Below are 10,871 nucleotides of genomic sequence, written 5' to 3'. Positions count from 1 at the left end.
GAGCTTTCCAGTACTTTATTATTCTTTTGGTGGAAAATTCCTTCCTAATATCCAACCTACACCTTCCCTGACGTAGCTTGAGACTGCATCCTCTGGTTCTGTCTGTTGCTGCCTAGTGGAAGAGACAGATCCCCACCTGTCTACAACCTCCCTCCAGGAAGCTGTAGAGAGCAATAAGGTCACCTCTAAGCCTCCTCTTCTCCAAGCTAAACAGCCCCAATGTCATTACATGGTATTATAAACAAAAGCACAAGAACCTACGGTCCTAATCCAGTGAGAATACTGTGAGAAGGTGCCATGTGCCAGCATCCAGCTAAACCCAGAGGGCTGCTTTCAGCAAGGGGAAGGCAGCAACATCAGTTTACCCAAGTAGTAACTGTGAAGAAAGCAGTGAAAGCAACACAAAAGCCCAGGTCAGGAAAAAAGGCATGAAGTAAAAGGTGTAAATTCTGTCTACGCTCAGTGAGGTATGATGTAATGCAGTGGTTCAGTCTTGAAGTATGCTTATTCAAAAATATAGATGGCTAATTTAAAATGTGATCCAAGTGAAATTCAAGCTTCCTGTAGACTAGACATTTAAATATATTTATAAAGCAAAGCAGTGAATTTTAATTAGTGAAGTTTTATACAAGCTTTTCTATATAAATACACAGTAATGAAATGCACATGCACATAAACACAACAAAATTCAAATAACATCCTCTCTTCCAATAAAATTCAAGCTTTCAAGCTCAAACAAAACTGAAACATCTATTTCTGTTTTGAAATGAATATTTTATATTTTAAAAAAGGAAAAAAGCAACAGAGAAGAAAATCAAAATATTCAACTTTCTCCAGAGAAAATATATTTTCAAATGTGCAGACAAGAATCAATGTATATGAATGCCACAACTCATTTCTACTTCTGTGCCCTTTGGGCATCATTAAGAAAACAATATGCTACATACAGAGGACAAAAAAGGTATGATTTCCCATATTGAAACCAAGGAGATCCTGAAAAATTTTATTCCCTTTTCACAGTGTCATTTCCAAAATGAGTTACACCTACACCTTCTGAGGCTGCATTATTGGCAGGAAGATCAGAGAAAATGGTTGGACCTATTGCATCCATTCTGGTCCAAGCCAGCTGAATACGTGAGTGCCTGTCCATCGGGAATGACCATGGCCCAGAAGCAGCTTGAATGCAGCATGGTCAGAGCAGCTCTGTGGGCCTCTCTTCCCTCAGTCCATAAGCCTTGAGAAAATTCTCTGTTTATTAATGCTAGTACTAATGATAGCATTTTTGAAAGCAATTAATGCTGCATTATGTACATAATTTTTATTGTCTAGGCTGTCAGATCCCATTGTCAGATTACCAAACTTTAGCAGAACACGAATTTTTAAATTTCTCTTCTTGTATGTTGGAAAGAACTGAAGAGCAATTTGACTGAAGGCCTCCCATGTTTTTTGTCATTGGGTTTGTGAAAGGTTTGAAGTCATTATGTCAATCTCCCTGAAATGAGCTATTACCTTTTGGATTAAGATTTCATGAATGCCAAGCTACTTACAGCATGTTTTTTCCATTGGAAGGAATTCAGGGCTCTAAAATGTCACCAGCCATCCACAAATAGATCATGCAGGACCTGCATTAACTTGTTGCATTTCATCTTTATTTCTCAATTCCATATGAAATGATACTGTCTAAAGTTAAGTTTGTTGCTTCCGTGCTATCAAGGCCAGTCCTTGAAGATGCTTTACTTATAAAATTGAGCACCACTTTTCCAGAGCAAATATTTCCAAAGAACAGAATTTTCCCAGAGTTAACAGTGACTCACTCATGAGGTCTGAAGGTTTGACTGATGTAAATAAGCAGAGAAGTAATAAATGAGGTTATGTCATCTACATCAGCTGAAGCTGTCTTACCACACAGCCCTGAGAAATTTGCTGAAGGCATACCCATTTTAAGAACTCACTGATGGATCATGGAGTCTACTACTGATATGCTTATGGAGTCTACTACTGATACGCTTTTTTATTGTTTCCTTTTTGGGTTCACTTGAAAGCTGTAGCATCTGTGGGCCCCAAGCAAAAGACCACAAGACTGAATCAGTTATCTGTTAGCTGCTTGTGAATGAACATAAGCCAGACCAGAACACTTTTGAAGAAAACTTTTAAAATCATGAGGGTTTCCAAAGTGAAAACAATGACATGTTCTGGACTAAGACTCATTCCAGAAACTAAACAGTAAGTTACAAAATAGGCCAGTTCTCAAGCATTTTGGAATGACAACAGTTCAAGATTTTTGTGGTTAAAGCATAACCTTTGAAACTGTTATTTCACAAACAAACGGCAAGCTCTGTCCTTCTTCACACAAACACAAGATTTGATTGCCTCTGTAAAAACTGTCCCCAAAGCATTTCCTTTGGCTGGTGTGGAATGCTGACTATTCATTAAATCAGGCATAGAAAGAAATTTTTTTGGCCCTTATGAACTTTTGAAGCTTTGGGCGCTAGCATCTGCTTATCTTGTGAACAGAATTTCCTGTTAGTATCCTTCTGGCCTATTTGTTCACTGGAAGCCCAACAAATGTCAACAAAAATAACACTCTGTGTTCCAATTTTTAAACTCAATTGAGAAATCCCAGATATATATTACACTTCGCAAACAGACCTGTGTACTATTAATGCAAGTACTATTATGACTTTGCTCAGACCTTGTTTGGTTCTGGTGGTTGTTAGCTGAGTTGAAATTATAAAGATGTTGAGGAACTGACTATAAACACCATGTTTGTGTAGCATAAAATGTACTTCCAATAGCAGTGTCAGCAATCATTTTAGGAAAGACTAAATAATTTTAATTGTTAAAAAAATGGCCCTTTTCAAGCTGTGAGAGTTTGGTTCTTGTTAAATCTGCTGTTTCTGTAGAGCTAAAGGATAAATGAAATATTCTACTCCCTCAAAAGTTCATTCAAATTGTAAATAGTTGAAATGAGTCTTTCCCTCTGATCAAAACCAGTCCTAAGGGAATCCTGCTTGATTTTAGGATTGGTAAATGTGCAGAAACATGTAGCTTTCTGATAATGCCATTTCTGGCAATGCTTGCTGCACAGAATGGCGCTGATCTACTGTCTCCAAGGGTATTTGTCACCAATATTAAATCAACTGGGTAGATACCCAGTTTCTGATGGAGCAGGACACACAAGTGTAGCAAACAGTGCTGCTAGGCTTATTCCCAGAGTGGCAGTCTGAAAGCTATGCCTGATTTTTCAAAGCAGGGACCAGACGCATGAGAAATAATTTATTTCATTTAAGACACCACTGGAGACATTACTGCAGAAAGCCAAGAGTCTAGGAAGACCACCCACCATCCTGGACTTAAAACTACATTGCCTTGAACTCCTCTGACAGCAGTGGGTGACATTTGCAGCACACAAGTTTGTGGTGCTCTGTGATCCCTTCTAAAAGGCAGGAGCCGATTAGGAAGCCATGAGAATTATGCACTACAGAGTTTCACAGCGTTTGAAGGAAGCGATCCTCTTGCTGGCCTTGCAAGATTTAAAGTATCAAGAGAAACAGCTTTGTGCAAGGAAACAAGGAACTCTGTGAGCAATTGAAGTTACTGTAACAAGTGGAAGTTTGTTTTCCAGATCCCTGTGGCTGACGTCCAGTGTCTGCCCCACACACACATGTTGTGCTGCATGTGCACACAGCAACTGCAAAGCATGTGTGCAGTAAAATCAGAGCATTCAACATCTGCACAGCACATCTGGTCTCGTTTATGACGATGAGATGCTGACTTGCTATGTACATGTGCCTTAAGATAAATGTTTTTAGTGCACCTTTAATAACTTTTTTGCTTTCTGGCTCAATTTTCTGTCTAAAGATGTGTCCAAACATTCTCCTAAACCCAAGGCATTCAGGATGCTCATATCAATACTTTCTGGTGTTTTTGGGGTGAAAGTGGACATTAAAACTTTTTGCTAAAGTGGAACAAAACTGGAGTCCCTTCAGAAATGAGCACATGCTAGCTTTTCATGTGAAATTTCTATTGTCACTGTTAGATAAAACTGCCCAATACGTTCAAAGCTGTGAAGGGATGGGGGTAAGAAGTTTAGAATTTGCATTTCTGATGGCAAACATTTTATTTTCCATACCTTCCTTCATATAGAACATCAACAGTGGCACTGTCAACACTGTCCTGTAACCTGGAGTCCAGAAAGCTTTGCCTTGTCAGCAAATAGCAAATGCAGAAAACATGAATTCTCCACAACTGGCATTCACCCTAAGATTGAGACAACAAATCCAAAGTAATCTAAAATGCCTTTTTATTGACATTAGTGATTTTTAATACTTCAGGGGGTATGTGCTTATTCACACATATAATTCCATTATATAATTTCTGTTAGGATACTGCATTCCTAAGTCCATTGGTCAGGAAATGTTTTGACATCAGAAATTCAAGAGGCATACACAAGCCACATACAGTCTTTCTTACAGCTTATTACATGGACTGCAAGTAAAATTTTCCTTATTGGTAGCTGAAAGACATTTTAAAATAGCTGCTTTATAAATAATCAGGCATATAATGAAATCCACGTGAGTACTTCAAGGTGGCTCTGGATTCTCATACAGAAGTTCTACAGACCAAACCTGTGCAATGTTTCCCATGTGAAGGGGGACAGACAGCCTTTCCTAGGGATGCTTTCCTTTTATTGAGTGCATGGCAGTGTTTTAGGTTATGAAGAATTGCTTCATGGTGTTCATTAGCATTTCAAAAGCATTTAGCTTGGCTGGAGCACTATAAAAGATTGCTGTGAACTGTATCACTGTACATATATAGGCACTACTGAATACAATAGGAAATAGGATATATTTACATTTTTATAGAGTTTCCTGTGTTAAAGGAATGTGCTGACTACTTTGAAGTTGAGAGCAAATTCTCTTTCTTCTCTTCCTCAGCCAGAATGTTCTTATGTGCAGCACAACTGTAGTATCACAGTGTAGGCAAAGTCATTGTTATTTTAACCATTCTTGCATTTTCAAGGGTGCAAATGCAGGTGTGGGTAGAAAACTGAATCTGAGGGCTGGGGCTTGTCTGGTGACTAACTTCACACCTTGTCTGTGCTTGTGAGACATGTCCCAGGGAAGAGCTGTGTTGTCCCCTTTCAGATCACAACTACATCTATGCCTGAGTGCAGAAGGGTAAGAGAGACATGTCCTAGAATTCTATTCACTCCAAAATATGAAGCATTTAACACAGCAGGTTTTGCATGACTTGTGAAAGTGAACAGGTAGCTAGCTAGAAACAGGGTTCAAGGTTGCAGAATACTGTATTCCTTCCTTGTATAGCAGAAATCCCTGCTGAACAGTAACTGAAAGGCCGTGATCAGACAGGAGTAAAGGCTCCTTGTAGGAAGGATGAGCAGGGGAAAAGAGGGCACAAGCAAGGAAGAAAAGAAGGGAGGTTTATTAACAGTTTCAGCATAAAGCTGTAGGACACACTCACTGAGCATGTCCCTATGTCAAAAGCCCAGAAGGAGGGTGCACTGAGTCTGTAAGAACTACCTAACCAAGAAGACATAGAAGATGAGGCTTTCTAAAATGATTAGTAATGGTTATATGCTCTCATCCTTGTGCTTCTCAAGCCTCTAGACATCAACAACATGGCAACATTCCAGGGAACCCCTAAAACTGCATTGGTGATAATTTCACAATAAAAACATTAAAGGTTCAACCACAGGTTGAGCTCTACCAGACCTACTGCTCACAAACTGTGAAGAGCTGGTGGAAAATGCAGTTGTGGTTGGCAGCTTGGGCTGCAGTAGCCACAGGAGCTCAATAGCTCAGGATCTGAAGGAGGGCTGGGAAGCAAAGCAGCAGGGTTAGGATTTTGTATTTCAGGAGAGCAGACTTCAGCTTATTTTTAGGGAATTGCTAGGCAGAGTGCCCTGGGAAGCAGCCATGAAGGGGAAAAATGCCCAGGAAAGCTGGCTAATTTTTAAAGAAAACTTCTTGAGAGCTCAGGAACAAACCATCCTGTTGGACAGGAAGACTGGGAATTCTGGCAGAAGGCCTGTTTGGCTAAGTCAGGAGTTTCTCAATGAAGTAAAACATATACACAAAAAAAGGAGCTCACAAGAAGTGGGAACAAAGAAAGGTAATGAAATAAGCGTGCAACAATATTGCTGAGCAATGCATTAGGACAAATGTTATAGAGAAAAAAAAAGCATGGTCAAAACAGAAGGTGAGTCTGGAGCTAAAACTGGCCACAGTCAGAAAGGGCAATATAAGATGTTGAGGAACATCAGCTGGAAAAGGAAGCTCAGAGAAAAGGCAGGCCAGTAGATGAATGAGGAGAGAGTCTAGGAGAGGGTCTTTCCATGTGACAAACATGGAAATGACTGAAATACTGAAGTAATAAATCCTTCTTGCTTCATGGACAAAATCTATTCCCAGAGGCCTGTGTGTACTAGCACATATTTGGAAAGAGGTGGTGAGTAGGGAGGCACAACACATTAGAGGGAATATTCTGTTCATGGGAAGAGGTGGATGCTGATGGAGATGGCTGATGTGATTGTGGTGCCATTGTCCGTAGAAAATAATTAACAATCAGGAGAGGTAGCTGAGGACTATGTCCTCTGGACATTTCCAAACCCAAGGACAAGAAGGCAATGAAGACTAGTCAACAGTTCCAAAGGGTTAATCCTCCTTTGCTAGCCACCTACCTTCTCTGACAAAATGACTGACTGAAGGCAAGGGCAGATTGATGGGGATAATTTATCTGATTTTAGGAAAGAATTTAATATCAGCTTCTACTGTAATCCAAATCTCACCTAGCAGCTCAGAAAGTTTGGACTTGACTAGAATAGAAATTTGGGCTCAAAGGCTAGAATTCAATGGCTTGAGGTCTGACTGCTAACTAATGCAATCCTTCAGAGGGTAACACTACAATCCATATTATCCAGGGTTTCATCCACAGCCTTGATGATGCACATACCTTCCACAAATTTGTGGATGATGCAAAATTAGGGGGTGGCTACTGTCACCTCAAATGGCAGAACTTCACAGTTCTACACAGGTTCACAGTGACCTGAGAAAATGGGACTCAGTAAGAGCAAGCACACCTGGGGCAGAATAACCCAATGTATCAGTACTAGCAGGGAATTGCCTGGAAGAACAGCAGCCTCAGTGATAAAGATCTGGGATTACAGGCATGTGGCAGTGGATGCCAGGCTGAACATGGGACAACTGTGGCTCCCATCAAGAACAAAGCAAGTGATGGTTAAGGGCTTTCTTAGGGGTGTATGGCTGGCAGATCAAGGGAGGTTACTCCTTGCTTTAATCTGCTGTTTGGGAGACCACAGCTGGACTAACACGTCTGGCTCTGGAACTCACTCCATGAGGGAGATGGATTTGCAGAAGGTTACCGAGGTGGCAAGGGATGCAGAACACATAAGCTGTGAAGTAAAATTTAGGGAGCTGGGTTTGTTTAGTTTTGTAAGGAAGAGACCACAGGGTCATTGAACAGCCTATACCTACACAAAGCAAAGGTATGAATATGACTAAGACAGATTTCTTTTTACAGTAGCAAACACAAAGCAGACAATAGTAAGGGATTCGTTTTGTGGCTTGGGAGGTTTAAATAAGACACTAGGAAAACATTATTCACCAAGATGGTAATGCAGAACTGGAAGATGCTATGAAACATGCTGTAGAGTCTCAAACTTTAGAGATTTTCAGCACTTCTCCAGATACAGCCATGACAGGCCTAATATAACATTAATGATTGCCCTGATTTAAGCAGAAAACAGAACTATATAACTCCTCAAAACAGCTCTTGTAGTATGCTGTGATGTGCCTCTAGTCTTGAAATCTGGCATTTCAAGGAGCTTATTTTGCTACTGGGCTGTGTGTCAGGGAAGGATATAAAATTCAGATTGTCTGCGAATACTTCTTGGTAAGGAAGTAATTTCAGCTGATGGCCTTTTTCCCTTCTTTTATCTCAAAGCAGATATTTTTTAGAGTTTGCTCGGTAAGAGAAGAGGAAATAGTATATTCAAGCACTTTATTTTGAAAGGTCTCAGTAATCAATAAAATTGTATTGCCCATAAATCCAGAAAGTGATAATTAAGCAATCAAATGGAAAACAACCTGTAGTCAAACTGCTGACATGTAATTTTTGTTTACAATATCAACTTTAGTATACTGTGGTAAAAACGGTCTGGTTCAGCCTTTGTACCATAACAGTGCAGGAGCTTGCAGTATATTCTTCCCATGTTTCCTTACACACCAATGACCTTGTAGTGAACTCGACATTCCTGCTATTTACTGAGGTAAATCTTGTTTTATCTTCAGCAGAAGGCTGGAAGTAAAGGCAAACCTTGAGCATCTGTCATTCATCGCATGGTATTGGGAATGAGCTATACCAGCTTCAAGTGCCTTTGCATTTTGTACTGAAAGCAGCTATAGAAATGTCAGTGGGTACAGGGAACAGGAGGAGAAGTCAGCCTTCCTTCAAGCTTCCTATTTCTTTGTCTGGTTGGTGTGTCTTGTGCTTTTTGTGACAAAATTACTCATGGCTGTAAAATAAATTGCTGGCTACGGGCTTGTTCCTCCATGAGAAAGGCCTACTCCGAGACTAGCAAATTTTGCAAATAATTTCAAAATTTCCAAAATGCTTTAGAAAAGGCTAGCAAGTATTTGCTTCTGTATTCAGAAGAAAGCAGTTGAGAAAGTGATATGGGAAAGCTTATATTTTGTCCCCTACTATTGATTTTCATCTGTGCTCAGAGGCATAATTAGTTAGGCCCTGATATACTTTTTCATAAACACAGGCTTTTAAAAAATATTATGCAAAGAAAGAAGGCAAGAGGATTTGCTTTGTTATGTGACCAACTTCAGCACACAAAGTAAACAGACATTGAGTAGAAGTGGCAGAACAATAAAACCAGATGTACATTGTAGACTGAACAAGATTGAAGCTTCAGAATATGCATGTGCCTATGCATTCATTACCCATCATTGCAAATTCACTATGAAATCCTCAAAAGTAAGCCTGTTACATCTGTTCTGGAAAACCAGTATTCTCTCAGTATATGACTGGCCCAAAATGCCGTGGTCAGCTTTTCTTTTTGTGCGCAACTGTAAGGATTTTTATTCTTAGTATTGGTGGCTTCCATGCCAAAAATTGCGTGTAGGTTAGCATCTTCCTGAAATGATCTGATAACCCCTCCAATACCTTTATTTTCTTCTGCAAGGAGGAAATCATCTGGTATAGGTGCAGTTCTGGTGCTTCTTCCCTGGTGCATATTTTCAGAGGTGACTGAGCCAACAACAGAGCCATTAGATACCAATACACCAGAGGGATGCAGTCCCCACTAAATCCAGCCTTGCTGCCTCTGAGGCTTTTCACTCCCACTGCAGGGGTATCACACATGCTTATGCTGTTTGTGATCCTCACACCAAGAGCAGCCTGGCAAGCAGCACAGCCTTGCTGCTGTGCTCACCTTGGTCAGGACCCACAGCGCACGGGTGTGCATGACCGGGAAATGCGGCCCCACACTGCAGCAGGACAGACTGCACAGGTGGAAGTCTGGACAGCAAGATGGCTGTGACTTGATTTTCAGTCAAGTTGGACTCGATTTTACTTACATGATGAATTCCTGTAGATCCCTTACATTCCCTTTGCACTGGTCAAAAATGGTATAAACCCCTACCTCTGCCAAGGAGCCAAAGTGCTGGTTTGTAAGGGTGGGAAAGGGAGAGAATGGAGAGGAAGAGTACAAAAAAGAGCTAAAACATCTCTTAAACTCCAATATCATTGTTCTCTGGCCACTGTTTTGTGCTCTCATTTCCTAGTTCACTTTCTCAGTTCAAACAAATAGCTGCCTGGAAGCTTTCCTGCTACTGCAGTGGCTACCATATGTGGATCAAAAACTCTTTAATGGTTTGGGTAGCCACCTCTGCTTGTTAACAGCTCAGCCTCAAGATTATGGAGCTCATGGAACCCAAAACACATTTACTAAACTGGCACTTACCTCCAGCTGTGTATTAGCCTTGTTGTCCTGATTGATGAATTAAAACACACAAGTTTGCTTAAGACCAAAGAGCAGATGGGGTCAATACAAGCAGGTATCTGTGGACCTGACTAACCAGAAGTAAAACCATACTCCTCTTCACAAAAATCCCATGTTGAGGAGCCTGGACTGTAAGGTCACATCACAGACTGCTCTGCTGGTCACAGCTCTTCTGGAAGGTGTTTGGGAGTTTTACCACCTCAGAAATGATGGTGTTACAAGAAGAACACTTGGAAAATACTTGCAGAAAGTTAAAACTTCCCATTCCAACAGGCGGCTTGTCTTCTGAGTTTTGTGTCAGATCTACCAGCAGTCAGGCCTCTTCTAGTGATTTTGATGAGAAAAGATGATGCCTTCCTTGTCCCATAGGAAAATTATCAGCTTTTTAACTCACCAAATAGAAGTTGGAGGTGCTGTTTGCATGGTCTGAGTGGTTGTTACTGAAATGAACTGATCTTCAGTGAAGGACAGAATGGCAGTGTGGTGGCAACAGCAGCCGTGCATGTCACCAAGCTGCTACTAACCCCCAAACAAATAGGAGCTGCTGGACAAGCAAAAGCAGCATCTGTTTCTGCTACATGAAGCTTTCCAGTTACACTGGTGTATGAACAGCAACTGATAAAGCAGACAATGTCTGATACTTCTGTACTGGGCTACAGTCAGTTATCAGCTTCTGCATCTCCACAGATCCCACTGGTCTTCATCTTTTTCTTTCAGAAATTTTTCAGTAAAGCTTGAACTATTTTGTGTGTGTAAGTAAGTGCTGGATTTATGTGCTGTGACAACCTTGATCCTGCCAGATGTCAGGAATCCCCTT

Source organism: Zonotrichia albicollis, chromosome 1 (assembly GCF_047830755.1).
Source record: "Zonotrichia albicollis isolate bZonAlb1 chromosome 1, bZonAlb1.hap1, whole genome shotgun sequence".
Lineage (NCBI taxonomy): Eukaryota > Metazoa > Chordata > Aves > Passeriformes > Passerellidae > Zonotrichia > Zonotrichia albicollis.
Note: the sequence above shows the minus strand (reverse complement) of the source record.